A 23,092-nucleotide genomic window follows, 5' to 3' on the forward strand; every position below is an offset into this window, starting at 1 on the left:
CTTAACCAGTGCAAATGTGCAAGCATGAGTGTGTGTGAATTACAGAATATTAATTTTATTTTTCTCAACTTTCCCTTGCGGAGAAGATTGATGTAATGAAGTAAAATTAAATGGTCGTTCGTTACCAGACTTAAATCTTACTCAAGCTTCATCCACCCGAAATAGTGCATATACACTATGCAAGGAAGTATAACAATGAAATTTGCGCTAAGCATTTGTGGTTACGTGGATGTGAACAAAAAAATTCTGTATTTTGTTTTCCTTGCCTCCTTTTCGGTGGTGATACTGCATAGACTAGGAGTGGTGTGACAGATTTAGGACATTTGCCCCTACAAATTAAAAAGCACGAATCTTCGCTGTCTCACCTGAAAAATGTTGTTTCATTGGCAGTGTTACGCAAAACTAACATTGCTGAGCAACTAAGTGAAGCGAACAGAACAAACATTCTCAAACATAATCAAGAAATGAGAAAAAATCGTGAAATTATTTTAAAAATATTGATTTTGTGGCCAATATGAACTTCCCCTAAGGGGACATGATGAAAAAACAATTCGAAGAACCCTGGTGTATTTCGTGGGTTGCTGCAGTTCGTTAGTAATCTAAACGAGCCTCTCAAAAATCATTTGGAACATGCCACTGTTTAAGGTAGTTCTAAAACAATTCAGAATGAACTGGTAGATTGCATGCTGAGTGTCTGCCGATCTGAAATTCAGACTGAAATCGATGGTATTAGTTTTTTTTTTTAGCGATTATGGCAAATGATGCCACAGACATCTCCCAACTAAGTCAGGAAGTTTTGATTTTTCGATATGTAGTGCATTTATTTTTGTCCTATACTTATTAGTAATGATATCAAGAAGTAAAATTTGTATGTACCAAAATCTACTGCAGCTCCCCCAATTCACAAGTTCACGAGCTGCCACTGCCAAGGACTCTGTGAACAAGTTCAGGAGACTTGAATTCTTATTGGTAGCGAATAGAGCATTTATCCAGTGGTGTCATTCAGCCAGTTCACACCAGTCGCCCGATTCACTTGTTGGATTTGTCGCAATTCATAGAACCTGTTCTTAAATGTTTGAAGTTAAAACAAATTAGGTTCTTGACAGAAAGGAAGAACATTAATTTAACATTTTAACACGAAATTCTCCAGCTTTTTAATATTACAGTAAACAAAATCATATCATATTAAATCGTTGTGTGCAGGCAGTCAGAACAGGAATACCCTGCAATATAGATGGCCCAGCTTGAAAGGGAAACAACACAAAATTTAAAGTTTTGAGAAACCTGCATTTTGAAGCTTTATATTACTGTGAAAAATCAAAGGATCGTTCAACTTAATCCAGGTTCAAATCATATTTTATATATGCTGTAAGTTTCAAATTAGAATGTGTTAATTGAATGTTTCAGAGCAGCATGAAACTTAATTTGCGTTGGTGTGGGGAGGCCTTACCAATGGTGAATCGTCGTGTGGTCCAGTGTGGTTATGTGTTTCGGGAAAATATAAATCGAAAGAAATGCGAGAAATAATGATGATAATTGTAATAAATTCATTGTTAGAGTATCGTTATCGATAAGAAATAATATTGAAAAAAGGAAAGTTTTAAATTAAGACAGACCTACGCCATCACTGACATTTTTTCAGGAAGATAATCTTAAAACGCGAGCTTTCAATACATCCTGGTTTGAGTTACATAAATGAGTCTTTGGTAATGTGGTGCGAAATAAACTTTTCTGTTGGTCGTGCTTGTTGCCGTAAAAAAAAAAGAGAGAGAGAGAGAGAGAGAGAGACCAGTGTGTCTACTGAAACTTCAGCGATCTGAAAAATATTTCCAGGGGAATTTCAACAAATGCTTCTTTAGTTGGGCATAATATTCGTTACTTTATAAAAATTAAATAGTTAAGCCTACTGAAATCAACTCATAGCACAGCAACTTATTTGAAGATGAAGATTGACATATTATTATTTTTCATTAATGATGATGATGATGATGATAATAATAATAATAATAATAATATAGTAATAATGTCGATCATAATAAAGTATCATCAATAATAAACATTTTGTATGGAAAGTAGCCTGCTTAAACTACTTACTACAGCCCTCGCCGAGGATTTCGGTCACCAGCCGTTACTGATATAGGTAAGATACCGTATGTGATATCATGTTTCTATAGTGAGGCAACCCCCGCCGCTGAGCAAACAGATGAAATGTCAGAAATCTACTTCTCTTCTTCGTGACACGAGTCTGCATTTTAAATTATGCATATAATTTTGTTATGAAAGAACATGTTGTTGTTGTTGTTGTTATCTAATGCCGGGCTTTGGCAACGAAGCCATTAGCGTTCTTGCTCTCCAATATTTCTCTGTGGTGGATCCATCAGGTAGAACTTCACAGGTTTGTAGATGATCTTCAGTCATTTCTTCTTCTTTGTTGCATAGAGGGCAATTTGGATTTGTGTAAATTCCTATTTTATTCAAGTGTTTGGCCAAATAATCGTGTTCTGTAAGCAGTCTGAATTTTGCTACTGCAGATTTACGTGGGATTTCTGGAATAATTTCTGTTTTTTTAATTAAAATGCTCCATTTTTTATCTTTGGCTTTGGTACATAGTGCTTGGTTTTGCTTGATTTTATATTTATTTTTAATTAGTCTTTTGATGGATGTAAAAGGTAGGTTTGTATTTGAGGAGCGTTTTTGCAAAAGTCGATAGATGCAGAAATTTTCGAAAATGAGTTATATATGGATATCGTATGTTTTCTAGCTCCAGAATCGACCTATGAACTCAGATTTAGCAAAACTTGATTCATACCGTGTGTAGAGACTACCAAACCTTCCAGGTTTTTTCAAAACTCGATAGATGCTGTCACTTAGTTAAAGCAAAACTTAATAGATGCTCGAGTCCTTAATTGAAATATGTGCAAGGTTAAATAAAATAGTTTTCAGCATACTATTTCAGACAATTTAATTTTATTAGGTTTGCCGGCAAAATTGGAATGTTATTTTGTTGCCTAGCGGTAAATCGCTGAGACGGAAACTATTTGATCTCCCTTCCTCCCCAAGTTAAAGCTTCACTGCAGGGAACGGATTTATATGGACTAAAAATATATGAAATATGTAAATATATATGTAGTTATTTTTACCAAAATATGGAATTAAATATGGATTTTTACCAAAATATGGAATTAAATATGGACTTAAAATTATAAAAAAATGACTATGTACGTTAAATATTGGTACATTTTAATCAAACTAAACAAAAAATATAATGGACGTACCTTATCTTCCAATGTAGTTTCAACAAAACACAATTTTTATTGTCTGTTACCATAACAATAGGTTACAAACATTTCTTTCAAGTGCTGAAAAGTGAATCTTCTTCTATTGTCTCTGAGGATAGATTTATACTGACTAAAAGAGCGTTCGACGTCACAAGAAGTAACTGGTACATAATTCAATTTCACAATGTCTGCTGGGGATAAGTCCAAGTTAATCTTCACTGTTGATTCACCACTCATCACAGCAACAACCTTTTGTAGTTCTTCATATCCAGGGTTTTTTGAAAGTACAGTGTCCACCTTAGCTCTTACTGCATCTGCAACTTTACCTCTACCACGATTCAGTTGTTCCACAGTACTATTTATAATTTCAAAACTTTCAGATAGTGAAAGGTGCCTATTTTGGAGACTTTTGAGCGTTTTTATGATGCATGAAAATGTATGCTGAATGTGAGCTAAGTCATTCTTCACACTTATGTCACAGGTAACTGTTTTCGCAGTATCAATTGAGACTGCATCTTCAGAGTCCAATGCAAGGAGAACATTGTTAATAGAGTCTATATGTTCGGCATAATATTCAACTGCTTCTAGCCATGTACCCCATCTAGTTAAAATTGGCTTTGGTGGCAATGGAATTTCAGGGTACAGTTCTTTCAACACGTTAACTCTACTGGGAGCTTTGAGAAATACTTTTTTCACTGATGAAATCAACAAATCTACTTTAGGGAAATTGTCTCTGACCACTTCTGCCACACGATGAAATGCATGCGCCACACAAGTAAAATGAGTCAATTTAGGATATACAACAGATAATGCTTGTCCAGCTTTGACCATATAAGGGGCAGCATCGCTAATAAAGAATAACACATTATCGTACATAATACCCTTTGGCCACAGGATACCCATAGCTTCGTTGAACAGTTTAACTATAGTTTTGTTATTGCACTTTTCTAGAACATCACAATGTAAAAGAATTCGTTCAGAATATTGTTCACTTAACAAACCGATAACTACATTACCAACAAGTCTACCTTCTTTGTCGGGAGTCTCATCAATGGAAACCCAAATTGAACTATCTTTAATTTCATCTCTTATCTTCTGTATTGTCTCATCGTAGATGGATGGAGCATACGTCTTCCTAAGTGTTGACTCATCCGGGATTGTATGTTGAGTATATTTTTCAAGGAATTCCCTGAAGACCTTATTCTTTAGTTTGTAGAGAGGAATATCAGCAGAGATGAGAGAACGGCACAGGTCGATGTTAAACTCAGATCTTACATTCGATGTTGTTGGTTGTGTTAAAAACAATTGTCTCTGCTTGGAATTTAGTTGTTTGTTGGCCTGATGTTTACTAGTTGTAATGTGTTGTTGCACCAGGAACTTTTGTGTAGATGATACTGCACACTGACACAAATTACAAAATAATATTTTATTGTCAGTTGATAAACCATCTTCTTTAAATTCTGAAATGTAACTTGTTAGTTTTGATTTTAAATTGACTGAATGACGTACTTTTGGCATATTTACCGTCTTTATAGTATGATTTACAAAACTGAACCTATGTGTACTCTGACTGGCATTTAACTGTTGAGCTGCACAACTGAAGTCTGTTAAAAATTTTAAATTAAATTAATACAGTTTTGTAACTTACTTTCCCATTGTTGATAGGACTGCTAATTTTCAAATAACTCTGATGTTAAAGGGATTACTGAACATGTGTTTAAATCTCTATTGTTGAAATGTATTTTTAAAAGTTAATGGAATTTTGTTTTGTTTTATTGTTAAACCTAATATAATATGGACTGTTTTATATGAAATATGGAAAATATATGGAAATTAACGAAAATATGTACTAAACTCTAAAATATGGAAAAATATGGAAAATAAAAGTAGGATTTTTCAACCCTACACATTGTGAAACATAAAGATAATGCAAAATATAAATTATATTAGCTTTATAAGTAAATATGTATTTACATATAAATCCTTTCCCTGCTTCACTGTTTAGGATTACTCGCATAACTGTAAATTACTGAGGCGAAAACTATCTATCTCTTTCTCCCACTCACCTTGACAGTAACGTGGCGAATATGAAGTGAAATACTTTTCAAAACAGTATTCATTCACGAGTGACTTCAGACAAGTTTTAAGTAAGAGCGTTTTCCAATGTTGTGATATTCTAGATAGTTTCTGTGTGTGAATAATGGATCCAGGAGATGAAATGATTATGATTAAAAAAGTAGTGGGTGGTAGGAAATCCAGAACTAAATAATCCTCGTACAGGGAAGCGTAAAACAAAGGAGCACGAACCGAATATAAAATGCTCTCATGGACTTACAAATTCTTCCTCCAATCCAGAAACTAAAGGAAGTATGCAGTGTAAAGTGACAGAGTTAATCTTTGATGACATTAGTGTATTTCACGATAAATTTAAGATTTTATGCAAAATAAATCAAGACAAATTACTTATTAAGTTCATGACCATTATATCACCAAAGCATTGGGTTGTGAATACCGAGTCTTCGAAAAGAAAACAAAGTGTATCAATTAAATACATTTTCAGGAAAACAGAAGGACAGATAATCTCTGTTGTGCGTCAAGCTTCCAAGGCATAACTAGTTTCTCAAAGGACCGATTGTCTCTTCTGGCAAAATAGATTCTACTCTACAGGACAGTCACCAAGGGAAAATAGAGGAGGAAGTACTGCAAGTAAGTAGCATGAGAATCTTACAATAACAGTTAAAATGACATAAAGATGTATAAATGCAGAGAGGGCCACTATACTGGGGGAAAATCTAGTAGGAGATATCTGCCTCCAGATCTCTCTATTAAAAAACGTGGACAAATTTCTGTGAAAAAAAAAAGAAAAAAACTTCGGACTACTTGAGACTTACTCACTCTCGAAATATAAACATATATTTTACAGTTATTTCAACCTGTCATTTAAAACTCCCCGTACTGATTCCTGCTCAACCTGCAAGATAGGCCTATTCCAAAATAAAGGCAGAGACAGATTTGGTAAAAAAATGAAATCAGGACCCAATATAGACTACAAAAACTCCGTGGAGACAAGTTTCACAAATTTATGAAATTTATGATAATCCAGAAGTAATAAAGATATGTTTCGACTTGCAACAAAATCAACCTTTGCCGAAATTATCGATGGGCGAAGTGTTCTACGTAAGACAAGTATGACTCTACAACCTCTGTGTTGTGGTAGATTCAAAAACACAAGAAATTAAGGATTGTTCATTCTATACTCTTGGTTGGAGACCCAGTCATCAAGGGGATGTAACTAAGTAGCATCTGCATTGCTAGAATTTTTATTTAATCTAGAAAAAAATCCGCAACTAATGTCCCTTCCACCTTCTGTTTTCTTATTCTTGTGCCAGTCAGAACAAGAATAGCATTGTGATGGCAACTCTCATGGCTTTTTTGAGCAAAACAATATTTTTACTTGCATTCTTCTTTCTTTCTGATACACCGTCATAGCTATATGGCTCCAGATCGTGTTTTCGGAAGAATAGAAAAAGACTATAGGAGAATGGAAGACATATTGACCCCAATGACTACCACAAGATGCTATAAAATCATGGCACAGTCAAGAATATCAACAAGGACTGGAAAATCATGGCCTTAAAATCGAGTGCTCAAAAGGTGTTAAGATTGACACTGACATTTAAGATGGCTCCGCAGCGAGTGATCACTTACAGTAAAACTTTGGGAAAACATCGCGATGTTTCTGTTACAGTGAAGAACACATATATACAGCGTGTGACAGTGTGGTTGCTAAATCAAAAAATAAAACATCCGGTAGCGTGTTAAACTCCCGTGCTCTTCCAGAAGTCAACATGGTGTCAAAAGTAAAAAAGAATGACGTTAAGAAACTCATGCAGTATTTCTAAGTAACAGGTGAGGCAAAGAACTTGTACACAACAGTTCTAGGAGATGTGTCCCAACAGACTTCTGTGATAAAATTGTAATTTTGTGTTGACACCAATAATTTTCTTCAATTTTATTGTTTTTTAATGAGATTCATAGGAAGATAGATAGCATCTATCGACTTTTGCAAAAATTCTTATTTTTTTGCGCCTAAAACTGACAAGTAATAAAAAAAGTGCTATTTTTCAAACCTACATTCATTGTCTCAGAACAAAGAATGCTTCCTGTGAAAATTGTTATTATAAAACAAATATTTGTATGTTTAAATTAAAAAATGTAATTTCTATAAAATCTTGATTTCTGCATCTATCGACTTTTGCAAAAACGGTCCATTTGTATTCTGAATTAAATTTGATCCTTTTTTGGTAAGAAAGTCAGCAGTTTCATTTCCAGCAATTTCGCAATGTGCAGGTATCCATTGCAATTGAATTCTTTTCTGTAGTTTTTGAAGTTGTTGGATCATTTTGTGACATTCTTTAATTTGGATTGACATCATTTTATATGAATTTATTGCATATAATGCTGCTTTAGAATCAGAGAGAATGACAGCATTTTGAAATTTATGTATTCTGTACAGTAGATGTTGGAGTGAGATATGAATAGCCATTATTTCCGCATCAAAATTTGTTGCATGATATCCTGCTGGTTGATAAAATGAGAATAACGCACACGTAATTCCTGATCCGGAGTTGTTATCGATAGTAGACCCATCTGTGTAGATGTGTAACCATTCTTCTGGTGGGTATCTATTGTTCACAGCTTCCAATGCTAGTGCTTTTAGTACAGGTTTGGAAGTTTCAGATTTTGTAACTGGTTCTTCTAAATCTAGTTGAATGTTAATTGGTTCGAAGGTTAGAGGGTTTTCTCTGCTTAAAATGTTTTCTTTAGATTTAGGGAGATTCAATTCTGTTTTTATTTCCGTGACTTTGGACAGGAAACTTGTTTGTGTTTTCAACTTGGTTGTAACAGTCTTTTTTTCCCATTTTGTTGTTGTTAACCGTAGCATTTTTTCATGATGTGTTAGTGCCTGCTCCTCTAGAGTGAGATATATTGGAGGGTTCTGGGTTAGGGCTTGCATTGCCGTGATTGGGGTTGATTTTGCTGCACCAGTTATTAGTCGCAGGGCCTGATTTTGGCATACTTCTAGTCGATTCAGGTTGAAATTATTTGCTGTAATTAATACCTCCGCATTGTAGAGAAGTATTGGCTTGATGAATGTTTTGTACGTGATGTTCAAAGTCTGTCGATTACTACCCTACTTTGCTCCAGCTAATCTCTTTAAAATTGGAAGTCTTTTTGTAGATTTGTTTACTACTGCTTCAATATGATTTCTCTAAGATAATTTTGAATCAAAAATTGTCCCTAAATATTTCGTTTCATATGTTTGTCTCAGATTTGTTTTCTTGAACTGTAGATTTAGTTTTGGGATTTTTTTCTTCAAGCTAAATATTTGAAACATTGTTTTATCAGTATTTATGGCCATCAAATTGTTGTCAGTCCACTTTTCTAATAGGATCAGAGCCTTTTCCATTGAAGTTTTGGATTTGACTATTTGTGGGGAAGATGTCCATGTCATCTGCAAAAAGAGCTGTCTTTATTCCAGCTGTTGAATTCCAATTTTCTTTATTTGTAGCTGCTTATTATTACATCATTTAATATTTTTAAATTTGCTGTCATTAGCGGAGAGAACAGGTTGTTAAAAAATTTGAATGACACTACTGGATATATCAACGGATCTGCATGTGCGATTACTGGAGTTGCGATGTCTTAAGCTTACGACCAGAGATTTCAACGTTAACTACGAAGCTGCTGAACAAGCATGTCCATAAGCGAAAGTTTTAATATTGTAATTTCAAGTTATCATAATAGATATTTATTATCAGGAATTTTATACAATCAGGCCACAATGCAATGCAGGAAGAGAGAAGGGCTGACATTATTTAGAAATAAGCCTATGTAGATAAATTAACGTGGAACAACCTCAAGTGACGTATTCATATCATGAAATAATGTTATTTAATTATTATGTCTATTTGCAATATCCTAGTTACTTTTTTCCCGCTAGGTATGGGAGGTAACTCGGGCATAGAGTTCTACTTCTTTGGCCCCCAAACACTTTCATTGCATTTAAAGGCGACACCTTTACAGACCCTCATTATTATTATTATTACAATCTAAAAAGCGTCACATTCCAGTACATTACCCCGAAATTTTCGCATGGTTTACACCGTGTGAATACTGGATGAAAGGGTTAGTGATAAAATTTTCTCCGAAGAACTTTTAATTGCACAATTGAACAACACTGCACAACACAGCATGTCTTAGTAGTCTACTGTAGTGTAAAGTTTATTGTTATAAAGTGTAACATTTATAATTATAATTGCAACTATCAAACAATAAAATTACAAGAAATTGATAAGCAATAAAGAAAACCGAGTGATTTGGCTCAAACGGTAGTGTTTGAGAATCGTATTTGGAAGGTCTCGGGTTCAAACCACTTGGTCAGCCAATCTGATTGAGGTTTTTCATGGTTTCCCTCAGTCATGAAGATACATCCGAATTGGAAATTTACATACCATGATTCATGACCACCTTAATCACCAATATCATAAACATTAAAACAAAATCTAAATCAGTTACATGAACATAAGCCATCTATAAGACACAACAATAAAAACAGAGTCAGAACAAAAGTCCACGACCTACTAATATATCCAAAGATCCTACACACGTAATATGACCTCAGATGTTAAATGTGTATAAATAAACTTCACAAAAAAATCTCCAACTGAGAATAAGCAAAACAGAGAAAGTTGGTTATGAGATTTTTAAGTTACGTAGGACAAATTTAATTTCAGTTAAAATTAGTAATAGGACCTTAGAATGGCTCGAAATTAACACAGGATTAAAATAGGATTGCGGGCTCTCCCTTCTTCTGTTTATAAGGCACAAGAATGAAATTCTTCAGGAATAGAGACAAGTGCGACATAGTCAGTTGCAGAAAAACAGAAATTTAAAAATAGGTTCATTGGTTTTACAGATAACCTAGTTTAATAGCACCCACAGAAAATTATTTACAATACTCAGTTATAATTTAAATATTATTGCTTAAAATTAAATGGAAATAAAATGTTAATCGTAAAATATGTTTAGATGGCAAAATTTTAGAATGAGTTTTTGATTTTACATAGCTTGCCTACAAATTAGTATTTAATAATGATTTGGATTTGAGCAAAATTGTAAAATACTCCAAAACTATGGGAATAATGAACAGGGTAATGAAACCTTCCTTGGTACAGAAAAGCACTAGAGTACGTCTTTAACAAACCTTGTACTCTGTTATGGTAGTGAGGCATGGACATTGAGGCGTGTGAATGAAAGCAGAATAACAGTAATGAAATGAGATTTATGTGAAGAACAGCATGATATGCAAAATGGGACCATAAACACAACGACGAAGTAATAGAAGAACTCGGTCTGGAATCAGTATTAAATTTCATACAGAAATATCAGAACAACTGGATGAGCTATTTGCGATGTATGAGATCCCACAGAATATCAAAAGCTATACTTCACTTTCAATGTCATGGGAAGAGATATCTGGAACGTCCCAGAAAGTGCTGGAGTGAAAATTCCTCTTTATTAGGAGATCGTAATAGGCCACATGACCTAATAGACTACTTGTATGGATGATGATGATGATGAAGTCAGGTAGGTAGAGGTGTTTGGGAATGCTTCTTGTTGTGCAGTTACATAATGGAACAAAAGCATAGTGTGGTTGTTTTGGTTTTACCACACCCACACTGTATATGCAAAGAATTTCCCGCCATCGAGTACAGTTACGGGAGAAATATTATGTGTTGACAAACAATTCCAAATATTATTGCTTTTACAAAATATACTAATTTTAGACTTTATTCCACAAAATACTAAAAAATAGGTAGGTTACATTGCATGTTCAATAGTCTATATATACAAGAACGCCTGAAATATGCAAAAATATGTACAATTAATTTTGAATATTCGTCATTACAGTCGCTCAAAACATACAAAATTATTTTGTATGGCTTGCAATGGAGAGTAAAAATATACAGTTGGATACGAATCCTCGCCCTATTAATATACCATTCACTGAAAGCCAGTGAATGCAATGACACATGCTTAACGATCAAGTTTGTTTTGCTTCTTGCAGATTTCACGCATGCCATAGATGAGGTCTTTGAAGATTACGTGGATACCATGCCAGGTCACATTCAAGCTCACATGCTACATCACATGCTAGCTCATAAGCCAGATGCCATTCCAGGTCACATGCCAGATCACATACTAGATCAATACTATCTCGAATGCCAGCTGACATTCTACTTCACATAGCAGATCACATGCCAGTTAACATTCTAGCTCACATTCTAGTTCACATAGCTCATAGGGCAGGTCACATGACAGTTCGCATGCCAGATCCAATGCTAGTTCACATGCAAGGTACCATCCCAGCTCACATGCAAGATCACATGCCAGATCACATGCAAGGTCATATGCCAGGTCACATGCACGTTTACATGCCAGATCACATGCAAGGTCAAATGCAAGGTCACATGGCATATCACATGCAAGGTCACATGCCAGATCACATGCCAGGTCACATGCATGTTCACATGCCAGATCATATGCAAGGTCACATGCCAGTTCACATGCCAGATCACATGCCAGGTCACATGGCATCACATGCAAGGTCACATGCCAGATCACATGCAAGGTCACATGCATGTTCACATGCCACATCATATGAAAGGTCACATGCCAGTTCACATGCAAGGTAACATGACAGGTCACATGGCATATCACATGCAAGATCACATGCAAGGTTACATGCCAGATCACATGCAAGATCACATGCCAGGTCACATGCCTGGTCCCATACCAGCTCCCATGCCAGCTCACATGCCAGCACCATCATTGGAGCACCTACCAGCAGAAGAAGATGAAGAAAGAGGAAAGAACATTGGCTGCTGGTCCTTTTTAAGACATGCATTTAGTGGGCTTCGTCGTCTTTTTAGGCGTAGGTAGATATAAATTGGTGAGTAGCTGTGCAGACTTTTTCGGAAATCACACCACACTTAAAATTTAAGATGAGTACAGGAAAATGTATTATTTTAATAAAAATTATTTTATTTTGAGAAATAGAAAATAGTGAACTATCTCATTATTATAGCTCCTAAATCGTTTCATTGTAAAAGCCAATACAAAACAGCAACAATTTGTAGTAGTGGTACAGTGGCAGCAGTAACAACAGTAGTAGTAGTACTAGTAGTAGTAGTAGTAGTAGTAGTAGTAGTAGCAGCAACAGCAGGTAAGTAAGTAGTAGTAGCAGCAGGTAAGTAGCAGGTAAGTAGTAGTAGTAGTAGTAGTAGTAGTAGTAGAAGCAGGTAAGTAGCAGGTAAGTAAGTAGTAGTAGTAGCAGCAGCAGGTTAGTAGCAGGTGAGTAAGTAGTAGTATCAGTAGCAGTAGTAGTAGCAGGTAAGTAAGTAGTAGTAGTAGTAGTAGTAGTAGTAGTAGTAGTAGTAGTAGCAGCAGGTAAGTAGCAAGTGAGTAAGTAGTAGTAGTAGTAGTAGTAGTAGCAGCAGCAGCAGGTAAGTAGCAGGTGACTAAGTAGTAGTATTAGTAGTAGTAGCAGTAGCAGTAGTAGTAGTAGCAGCAGGTAAGTAGCAGGTAAGTAGTAGTAGTAGCAGCAGGTAAGTAGCAGGTGAGTAAGTAGTACTAGTAGTAGTAGCAGCAGGTAAGTAGCAGGTGTGTAAGTAGTAGTAATAGTAGTAGTAGTAGCAGCAGGTGAGTAAGTAGTAGTAGCAGAAGGTAAGTAGAGGTGAGTAAGTAGTAGTAGTAGTAGTAGCAGCAGGTAAGTAGCAGGTGAGTAAGTAGTAATAGTAGTAGTAGTAGTAGTAGTAGTAGTAGCAGCAGGTAAGTACCAGGTGAGTAAGTAGTAGCAGCAGTAGTAGTAGCAGGTAAGTAGCCGGTGAGTAAGTAGTAGTAGTAGTAGCAGCAGCAGGTGAGTAAGTAGTAGTAGTAATAGCTGCAGGTAAGTATCATGTGAGTAAGTAGTAGTAGTAGTAGTAGTAGTAGCAGCAGCTGGTAAGTAGCAGGTGAGTAAGTAGTAGTAGTAGTAGTAGTAGTAGTAGTAACAGCAGGTAAGTAGCGGGTGAGTAAGTAGTAGTAGTAGTAGTAGCAGCAAGTAAGTAGCAGGTGAGTAGGTAGTAGTAGTAGTAGCAGCAGGCAAGTAGCAGGTGAGTAAGTAGTAGTAGTGGTAGTAGTAGTAGCAGGTAAGAAGTAGGTGAGTAAGTAGTTGTAGTAGTAGCAGCAGCAGGTAAGTAGCAGGAGAGTACGTAGTAGTAGTAGTAGCAGCAGGTAAGTAGAAGTAGTAGTAGTAGTAGCAGATAAGTAGTAGGTAAGTAAGTAGTAGTAGTAGAAGCAGGTAAGTAGTAAGTAAGTAAGTAGTAGTAGTAGTAGTAGTAGCAGGTAAGTATTAGGTAAGTAAGTAGTAGTAGTAGTAGTAGTAGTTGTAGTAGTAGCAGGTAAGTAGTAGGTATGTAAGTAGTAGTAGTAGTAGTAGTAGCAGCAGGTAAGTAGTAGTAGTAGCAGGTAAGTAGTAGGTAAGTAAGTAGTAGTAGTAGCAGGTAAGTAGTAGGTAAGTAAGTAGTAGTAGGTAAGTAGTAGGTAAGTAAGTAGTAGTAGTAGCAGCAAGTATGTAGCAGGTAAGTAAGTAGTAGTAGTAGCAGTAGTAGTAGCAGCAAGTAAGTAGCAGGTAAGTAAGTAAGTAAGTAGTAGTAGTAGTAGTAGTAGCAGCAGCAGGTAAGTAGCAGATGAGTAAGTAGTAGTAGTAGCAGCAGGTAAGTAGCAGGTGAGTAAGTAGTAGTAGCAGCAGCATGTAAGTAGCAGCTGAGTAAGTAGTAGTAGTAGTAGTAGTAGTAGTTGTTGTAGTAGTATCAGCAGGTAAGTAGCAGGTGAGTAAGTAGTAGTAGTAGTATTAGCAGCAGGTAAGTAACAGGTGAGTAAGTAGTAGTAGTAGTAGTAGTAGTAGTAGCAGCAGGTAAGTAGCAGGTGAGTAAATAGTAGTAGTAGTAGTAGTAGTAGCAGGTGAGTACGTAGTAGTAGTAGCAGCAGGTAAGTAGCAGGAGAGTAAGTAGTAGTAGTAGCAGCAGGTAAGTAGCAGGTGAGGAAGTAGTAGTAGTAGTAGCAGGTAAGTAGCAGGTGAGTACGTAGTAGTAAAAGCAGCAGGTAAGTAGCAGGTGAGTAAGTAGTAGTAGTAGCACCAGGTATGTAGCAGGTGAGGAAGTAGTAGTAGTAGTAGTAGCAGCAGCTAAGTAGCAGGTCAGTAAGTAGTAGTAGTAGTAGCAGCAGCAGCAGCAGGTAAGTAGCAGGTGAGTAAGTAGTAGTAGTAGTAGCAGCAGGTAAGTAGCAGGTGAGTAAGTAGTAGTAGTAGTAGTAGCAGCAGGTAAGTAGCAGGTGGGTAAGTAGTAGTAGTAGCAGCAGGTAAGTAGCAGGTGAGTAAGTAGTAGTAGCAGTAGCAGCAGGTAAGTAGCAGGTAAGTAAGTAGTAGTGGTAGCAGCAGGTAAGTAGCAGGTAAGTAAGTAGTAGTAGTATCAGCAGCAGGTAAGTAGCAGGTAAGTAAGTAGTAGTAGTTGTAGTAGTAGCAGGAGGTAAGTAGCAGGTAAGTAAGTAGTAGTAGTAGCAGCAGGTAAGTAGCAGAATAGTATGTAGTAGTAGTAGTAGTAGCTGCAGGTAAGTAGTAGGTAAGTAAGTATTAGTAGTAGTAGCAGCAGTTAAGTAGTAGGTAAGTAAGTAGTAGTAGTAGTAGTAGTTGTAGTAGCAGCAGCAGGTAAGTAGTAGGTAATTAAGTAGTAGTAATAGCAGCAGGTAAGTAGTGGGTAAGTAAGTAGTAGTTGCAGTAGTAGCTGGTAAGTAGTAGGTAAGTAAGTAGTAGAAGTATTAGTAGTAGTAGCAGGTAAGTAGTAAGTAAGTGAGTAATAGTAGTAGTAGTAGCAAGTAAGTAGTCGGTAAGTAAGTAGTAGTAGTAGTAACAGGTAAGTAATAGGTAAGTAAGTAAATAGTAGTAATAGTAGTAGCAGGCAAGTAGTAGGTAAGTAAGTAGTAGTAGTAGTAGTAGTAGCAGGTAAGTAGTGGGTAAGTAAGTAGTAGTTGCAGTAGTAGCTGGAAAGTAGTAGGTAAGTAAGTAGTAGAAGTATTAGTAGTAGTAGCAGGTAAGTAGTAGGTAAGTGAGTAATAGTAGTAGTAGTAGCAGGTAAGTAGTCGGTAAGTAAGTAGTAGTAGTAGTAGTAACAGGTAAGTAGTAGGTAAGTAAGTAGTAGTAGTACTAGTAGTAGCAGCAGGTAAGTAGTAGGTAAGTAAGTAGTAGTATTAGTAGTAGCAGGTAAGTAGTAGTAGTAGTAGTAGTAGTATTAGCAGGTAAGTAGTAGGTAAGTAGTATTATTAGTAGTAGGAGGTAAGTAGTAGGTAAGTAGTAGGTAAGTAAGTAGTAGTAGTAGCAGTAGTAGCAGCTAAGTAGTAGGTAAGTAAGTAGTAGTAGTAGTAGCAGGTATGTAGTAGGTAAGTAAGCAGTAGTAGTAGTAGTAGTAGTAGCAGGTAAGTAGTTGGTAAGTAAGTAGTGGTAGTAGTAGTAGTAGCAGGTAAGTAGGTAGTAGTAGTAGTAGTACTAGTACTAGAAGCAGGTAAGTAGTAGGTAAGTAGTAGTAGTAGTAGTAGTAGTAGCAGGTAAGTAGTAGGTAAGTAAGTAGTAGTAGTAGCAAGTAAGTAGTAAGTTAGTATTAGTAGTAGTACTATAGTAGTAGTAGTAGCAGGTAAGTAGTAGGTAAGTAGTAGTAGTAGTAGTAGTAGTAGTAGTAGTAGTAGTAGTAGTAGTAGTTAAGTAGTAGGTAAGTAAGTAGTAGTAGTCGTAGATAAGTAGTAGTAGTAGTAGTAGGTAAGTAAGTAGTAGTAGAAGTAGGTAAGTAGTAGTAGTAGGTATGTAGTAGTAGTAGCAGCAGGTAAGTAGCAGGTTAGTAAGTAGTAGTAGTAGAAGTAGTAGTAGCAGCAGGTAAGTAGTAGGTAAGTAAGTATTAGTAGTAGTAGTAGTAGCAGCAGATAAGTAGTAGGTAAGTAAGTAGTACTAGTAATAGTAGTAGTTGTAGTAGCAGTAGCAGGTAAGTAGTAGGTAATTAAGTAGTAGTAGTAATAGCAGCAGGTAAGTAGTAGGTAAGTAAGTAGTAGTAGTAGTAGTAATAGTAGCAGTAGCAGTAGTAGCAGCAGGTGTAATAGTAGGTAAGTAAGTAGTTGTAGTAGGTAAGTAGTAGGTAAGTAGGTAGTAGTAGTAGTAGTAGTAGTAGTAGAAGGTAAGTAGTGGGTAAGTAAGTAGTAGTTGCAGTAGTAGCTGGTAAGTAGTAGGTAAGTAAGTAGTAGAAGTATTAGTAGTAGTAGCAGGTAAGTAGTAGGTAAGTGACTAATAGTAGTAGTAGTAGCAGGTAAGTAGTAGGTAAGTAGTAGTAGTAACAGGTAAGTAGTAGGTAAGTAAGTAGTAGTAGTAGTAGTAGCAGCAGAAGGTAAGTAGTAGGTAAGTAAGTAGTAGTATTAGTAGTAGCAGGAAAGTAAGTAGTAGTGGTAGTAGTATTAGCAGGTAAGTAGTAGGTAAGTAGTATTAGTAGTAGTAGCAGTTAAGTAGTAGGTAAGTAAGTAGTAGTAGTAGCAGTAGGTAAGTAAGTAGTAGCAGAAGTAGCAGCAGGTAAGGAAGTAGTAGTAGTAATAGTAGCAGGTAAGTAGTAGGTAAGTAATAGTAGTAGTAGCAGATATGTAGTAGGTAAGTAAGTAGTAGTAGTAGTAGTAGTAGCAGGTAAGCAGTAGGTAAGTAAGTAGTGGTAGTAGTAGTAGCAGGTAAGTAGGTAGTAGTAGTAGTAGCAGGTATGTAGTAGGTAAGTAGTATTAGTAGTAGTAGTTAAGTAGTAGGTAAGTAAGTAGTAGTAGTGGGTAAGTAGTAGTAGTCGTAGGTAAGTAGTAGTAGTAGGTAAGTAAGTAGTAGTATAAGTAGGTAAGTAGTAGTAGTAGGTAAGTAGTAGTAGTAGCAGGTAAGTAGCAGGTTAGTAAGTAGTAGTAGTAGTAGTAATAGCAGCAGGTAAGTAGCAGGTGAGGAAGTAGTAGGAGTAGTAGTAGCAGCAGGTAAGTAGCAGGTGAGTAAGTAGTAGTAGTAGTAATAGCAGCAGCAGGTAAGTAGCAGGTGAGTAAGTAGTAGTAGTAGTAGCAGCAGGTAAGTAGCAGGTGAGTAAGTAGTAGTAGTAGTAGAAGTAGTAGCAGCAGGTAAGTAGCAGGTGGGTAAGTAGTAGTAGTAATAGTAGCAGCTGGTAAGTAGCAGGTGAGTAAGTAGTAGTAGTAGTAGTAGTAGTAGTAGTAGCAGCAGGTAAGTAGCAGGTGAGTAAGTAGTAGTAGTAGTAGTAGCAGCAGGTAAGTAGCCGGTAAGTAAGTAGTAGTGGTAGCAGCAGGTAAGTAGCAGGTAAGTAAGTAGTAGTAGTAGCAGCAGCAGGTAAGTAGCAGGTAAGTAAGTAGTAGTAGATATAGTAGTAGCAGGAGGTAAGTAGCAGGTAAGTAAGTAGTAGTAGTAGCAGCAGGTAAGTAGCAGGTTAGTAAGTAGTAATAGTAGTAGTAGTAATAGTAGCAGCAGGTAAGTAGTAGGTAAGTAAGTATTAGTAGTATTAGCGGCAGTTAAGTAGTAGGTAAATAAGTAGTAGTAGTAGCAGTTGTAGTAGCAGCAGCAGGTAAGTAGTAGGTAATTACGTAGTAGTAGTAATAGCAGCAGGTAAGTAGTAGGTAAGGTAGTAGTAGTAGTAGTAGTAGTAGTAGTAGTAGTAGTAGTAGTAGTAGTAGCAGTAGTAGCAGCAGGTGTAATAGTAGGTAAGTAAGTAGAGGTAGTAGTAGTAGCAGGTAAGTAGTAGTTAAGTAGTAGTAGCAGGTAAGTAGTAGGTAAGTAAGTAAGTAGTAGTAGTAGTAGCAGGTAAGTAGTGGGTAAGTAAGTAGTAGTTGCAGTAGTAGCTGGTAAGTAGTAGGTAAGTAAGTAGTAGAAGTATTAGTAGTAGTAGCAGGTAAGTAGTAGGTAAGTTAGTAATAGTAGTAGTAGCAGGTAAGTAGTCGGGAAGTAAGTAGTAGTAGTAGTACTAACAGGTAAGTAGTAGGTAAGTAAGTAGTATTAATAGTAGTAGCAGCAGGTAAGTATTAGGTAAGGAAGTAGTAGTATTAGTAGTAACATGTAAGTAGTAGTATTAGAAGTAGTAGTATTAGCAGGTAAGTAGTAGGTAAGTAGTATTAGTAGTAGTAGCAGGTAAGTAGTAGGTACGTAAGTAGTAGTAGTAGTAGTAGTAGTAGCAGGTAAGTAGTAGGTAAGTAAGTAGTAGTAGTAGTAGTAGTAGTTGTAGTAGCAGTTATGTAGTAGGTAAGAAAGTAGTAGTAGTAGTAGTAGCAGGTAAGTAGTAGGTAAGTAGTAGTAGTAGTAGTAGTAGCAGTAGTAGCAGCAGGTGTAATAGTAGGTATGTAAGTAGTAGTAGTAGTAGCAGGTAAGTAGTAGGTAAGTAGTAGTACGAGGTAAGTAGTAGGTAAGTAAGTAGTAGTAGTAGTAGTAGTAGTAGTAACAGCAGGTAAGTAGCGGGTGAGTAAGTAGTAGTAGTAGTAGTAGCAGCATGTAAGTAGCAGGTGAGTAGGTAGTTGTAGTAGTAGCAGCAGGCAAGTAGCAGGTGAGTAAGTAGTAGTAGTGGTAGTAGTAGTAGTAGGTGAGTAGTAGGTGAGTAAGTAGTTGTAGTAGTAGCAGCAGCAGGTAAGTAGCCGGTGAGTACGTAGTAGTAGTAGTAGCAGCAGGTAAGTAGTGGTAGTAGTAGTAGTAGTAGCAGGTAAGTAGTAGGTAAGTAAGTAGTAGTAGTAGCAGGTAAGTAGTAAGTAAGTAAGTAGTAGTAGCAGTAGTAGTAGTAGTAGCAGGTAAGTATTAGGTAAGTAGTAGTAGTAGTAGTAGTGGTAGTTGTAGTAGTAGCAGGTAAGTAGTAGGTAAGTAAGTAGTAGTAGTAGTAGTAGCAGGTATGTAGTAGTTGTAGCAGGTAAGTAGTAGGTAAGTAAGTAGTAGTAGTAGCAGGTAAGTAGTAGGTAATTAAGTAGTAGTAGGTAAGTAGTAGGTAAGTAAGTAGTAGTAGTAGCAGCAAGCATGTAGCAGGTAAGTAAGTAGTAGTAGTAGCAGTAGTAGTAGCAGCAGGTAAGTAGCAGGTAAGTAAGTAAGCAGTAGTAGTAGTAGTAGTAGTAGTAGCAGCAGCAGGTAAGTAGCAGGTGAGTAAGTAGTAGTAGTAGCAGCAGGTAAGTAGCAGGTGAGTAAGTAGTAGTAGCAGCAGCAAGTAAGTAGCAGCTTAGTAAATAGTAGTAGTAGTAGTAGTAGTAGTAGTAGTTGTAGTAGTATCAGCAGGTGAGTAAGTAGTAGTAGTAGTATTAGCTGCAGGTAAGTAGCAGGTGAGTAAATAGTAGTAGTAGTAGTAGTAGTAGTAGTAGCAGCAGGTAAGTAGCAGGTGAGTAAATAGTAGTAGTAGTAGTAGTAGTAGTAGCAGGTGAGTACGTAATAGTAGTAGCAGCAGGTAAGTAGCAGGAGAGTAAGCAGTAGTAGTAGGAGCAGGTAAGTAGCAGGTGAGGAAGTAGTAGTAGTAGCAGATAAGTAGCAGGTGAGTACGTAGTAATAGTAGCAGCAGGTAAGTAGCAGGTGAGTAAGTTGTAGTAGTAGCACCAGGTATGTAGCAGGTGAGGAAGTAGTAGTAGTAGTAGTAGCAGCAGGTAAGTAGCAGGTTAGTAAGTAGTAGTAGTAGTAGCAGCAGCAGGTAAGTAGCAGGTGAGTAAGTAGTAGTAGTAGTAGCAGCAGGTAAGTAGCAGGTGAGTAATTAGTAGTAGTAGTAGCAGCAGCAGGTAAGTAGCAGGTGGGTAAGTAGTAGTAGTAGCAGCAGGTAAGTAGCAGGCGAGTAAGTAGTAGTAGTAGCAGCAGGTAAGTTGCAGGTAAGTAAGTAGTAGTGGTAGCAGCAGGTAAGCAGCAGGTAAGTAAGTAGTAGTAGTAGCAGCAGCAGCAGTTAAGTAGCAGGTAAGTAAGTAGTAGTAGTTGTAGTAGTAGCAGGAGGTAAGTAGCAGGTAAGTAAGTAGTAGTAGTAGTAGTAGTAGCAGGTAAGTAGTAGGTAAGTAAGTATTAGTAGTAGTAGCAGCAGTTAAGTAGTAGGTAAGTAAGTAGTAGTAGTTGTAGTAGCAGCTGCAGGTAAGTGGTAGGTAAATAAATAGTAGTAGTAATAGCAGCAGGTAAGTAGTGGGTAAGTAAGTAGTAGTTGCAGTAGTAGCTGGTAAGTAGTAGGTAAGTAAGTAGTAGAAGTATTAGTAGTAGTAGCAGGTAAGTAGTATGTAAGTGAGTAATAGTAGTAGTAGTAGCAGGTAAGTAGTCGATAAGTAATTAGTAGTAGTAGCAGCAGGTAAGTAGTAGGTAAGTAAGTAGTAGTATTAGTAGTAGCTGGTAAGTAGTAGTAGTAGTAGTATTAGCAGGTAAGTAGTAGGTAAGTAGTATTATTAGTAGTAGCAGGTAAGTAGTAGGTAAGTAGTAGGTATGTAATTAGTAGTAGTAGCAGTAGTAGCAGGTAAGTAGTAGGTAAGTAAGTAGTAGTAGTAGTAGTAGTAGTAGTAGTAGTAGTAGTAGCAGGTATGTAGTAGGTAAGTAAGTAGTAGTAGTAGTAGTAGCAGGTAAGTAGTAGGTAAGTAAGTAGTGGTAGTAGTAGTAGTAGTAGCAGGTAAGTAGGTAGTAGTAGTAGTAGTAGTAGCGGGTAAGTAGTAGGTAAGTAGTAGTAGTAGTAGTAGTAGTAGTAGTAGTAGCAGGTAAGTAGTAGGTAAGTAAGTAGTAGTAGTAGCAAGTAAGTAGTAAGTTAGTATAAGTAGTAGTACTATAGTAGTAGTAGTAGCAGGTAAGTAGTAGGTAAGTAGTAGTAGTGGTAGTAGTAGGTAAGTAGTAGTAGTAGTAGTAGTTAAGTAGTAGGTAAGTAGGTAGTAGTAGTGGGTAAGTAGTAGTAGTCGTCGTAGGTAAGTAGTAGTATTAGTAGTAGTAGGTAAGTATGTAGTAGTAGAAGTAGGTAAGTAGTAGTAGTAGGTAAGTAGTAGTAGCAGCAGTTAAGTAGCAGGTTAGTAAGTAGTAGTAGTAGTAGTAGCAGTAGGTAAGTAGTAGGTAAGTAAGTATTAGTAGTAGTTGTAGTAGCAGCAGTTAAGTAGTAGGTAAGTAAGTAGTAGTAGTAATAGTAGTAGTTGTAGTAGCAGCAGCAGGTAAATTGTAGGTAATTAAGTAGTAGTAGTAATAGCAGCAGGTAAGTAGTAGGTAAGTAAGTAGCAGTAGTAGTAGTAGTAGTAATAGTAGTAGTAGCAGTAGTAGCAGCAGGTGTAATAGTAGATAAGTAAGTAGTTGTAGTAGGTAAGTAGTAGTAGAAGTAGCAGGTAAGTAGTACGTAAGTAAGGAGTAGTTGCAGTAGTAGCTGGTAAGTAGTAGGTAAGAAAGTAGTAGAAATATTAGTAGTAGTAGCAGGTAAGTAGTAGGTAAGTGACTAATAGTAGTAGTAGTAGCAGGTAAGTAGTAGGTAAGTAAGTAGTAGTAGTAGTAGTAGTAGTAGTAGTAGTAGTAGTAACAGGTAAGTAGTAGGTAAGTAGTAGTAGTAGTAGTAGGTAAGTAGTAGTAGTAGTAGTAGTTAAGTAGTAGGTAAGTAAGTAGTAGTAGTCGTAGGTAAGTAGTAGTAGTAGTAGTAGGTAAGTAAGTAGTAGTAGAAGTAGGTAAGTAGTAGTAGTAGGTATGTAGTAGTAGTAGTAGCAGCAGGTAAGTAGCAGGTTAGTAAGTAGTAGTAGTAGTAGCAGGTAAGTAGTTGGTAAGTAAGTAGTGGTAGTAGTAGTAGTGCAGGTAAGTAGGTAGTAGTAGTAGTAGAAGCAGGTAAGTAGTAGGTAAGTAGTAGTAGTAGTAGCAGGTAAGTAGTAGGTAAGTAAGTAGTAGTAGTAGCAAGTAAGTAGTATGTTAGTATTAGTAGTAGTACTATAGTAGTAGTAGTAGCAGTTAAGTAGTAGGTAAGTAGTAGTAGTAGTAGTAGTTAAGTAGTAGTAGTAGTAGTTAAGTAGTAGGTAAGTAGTAGTAGTCGCAGGTAAGTAGTAGTAGTAGTAGTAGTAGGTAAGGAAGTAGTAGTAGAAGTAGGTAAGTAGTAGTAGTAGGTATGTAGTAGTAGTAGTAACAGCTGGTAAGAAGGAGGTTAGTAAGTAGTAGTAGTAGAAGTAGTAGTAGCAGCAGGTAAGTAGTAGGTAAGTAAGTATTAGTAGTAGTGGTAGTAGCAGCAGTTAAGTAGTAGGTAAGTAGTAGTAGTAATAGTAGTAGTTGTAGTAGCAGCAGCAGGTAAGTAGTAGGTAAATAAGTAGTAGTAGTAATAGCAGCAGGTAAGTAGTAGGTAAGTAATTAGTAGTAGTAGTAATAGTAGCAGTAGCAGTAGTAGCAGCAGGTGTATAAGTAGGTAAGTAAGTAGTTGTAGTAGGTAAGTAGTAGTAGAAGTAGCAGGTAAGTAGTAGGTAAGTAGGTAGTAGTAGTAGTAGTAGTAGTAGTAGAAGGTAAAGTAGTGTGTAAGTAAGTAGTAGTTGCAGTAGTAGCTGGTAAGTAGTAGGTAAGTAAGTAGTAGAAGTATTAGTAGTAGTAGCAGGTAAGTAGTAGGTAAGTGACTAATAGTAGTAGTAGTAGCAGGTAAGTAGTAGGTAAGTAAGTAGTAGTAGTAGTAACAGGTAAGTAGTAGGTAAGTAAGTAGTAGTAGTAGTAGCAGCAGCAGGTAAGTAGTAGGTAA

The sequence above is a fragment of the Periplaneta americana genome, chromosome 1 (assembly GCF_040183065.1).
Source record: "Periplaneta americana isolate PAMFEO1 chromosome 1, P.americana_PAMFEO1_priV1, whole genome shotgun sequence".
NCBI classification, from domain to species: domain Eukaryota; kingdom Metazoa; phylum Arthropoda; class Insecta; order Blattodea; family Blattidae; genus Periplaneta; species Periplaneta americana.